Genomic DNA, 291 nt, shown 5'->3' with positions numbered 1-291 from the left:
CATTAACCCTGGAACTTACTGATGATGCCCCCAAATATCCCGTTAACCCTGGAACTTACTGACGGCACCCCAAAATTCCCCGTTAACCCTGGAACCTACTGACGGCACCCCGAAATTCCCCATTAAACCTGGAACCTTCTGATGGCGCCCCGAAATTCCCCGTTAACCCTGGAACCTAATGACAGCGCCCCAAAAATCCCCGTTAACCTACTGGAACCTACTGACGGCGCCCCAAAATTCCCCGTTAACCCTGGAACCTACTGATGGCACCCGAAATTCCCCATTAACCTA

At 51.9% G+C, this 291-nt stretch overlaps 1 long non-coding RNA gene across 1 annotated transcript in view; it reads right to left on the bottom strand.

Annotated features, from left to right (window-relative positions):
* LOC118159347 overlaps positions 1 to 291 on the bottom strand; it is a 935-nt gene that overhangs the window by 487 nt on the left and 157 nt on the right. The window contains exon 2 of the long non-coding RNA XR_004747082.1: positions 16 to 257. This is a non-coding gene — a long non-coding RNA (uncharacterized LOC118159347). The remainder of the gene's footprint in view (positions 1 to 15; positions 258 to 291) is intronic.

Source organism: Oxyura jamaicensis, unplaced genomic scaffold, assembly GCF_011077185.1.
Source record: "Oxyura jamaicensis isolate SHBP4307 breed ruddy duck unplaced genomic scaffold, BPBGC_Ojam_1.0 oxyUn_random_OJ69811, whole genome shotgun sequence".
NCBI lineage: Eukaryota > Metazoa > Chordata > Aves > Anseriformes > Anatidae > Oxyura > Oxyura jamaicensis.
Note: the sequence above shows the minus strand (reverse complement) of the source record. Positions and strands in the feature narration are given on the sequence as shown.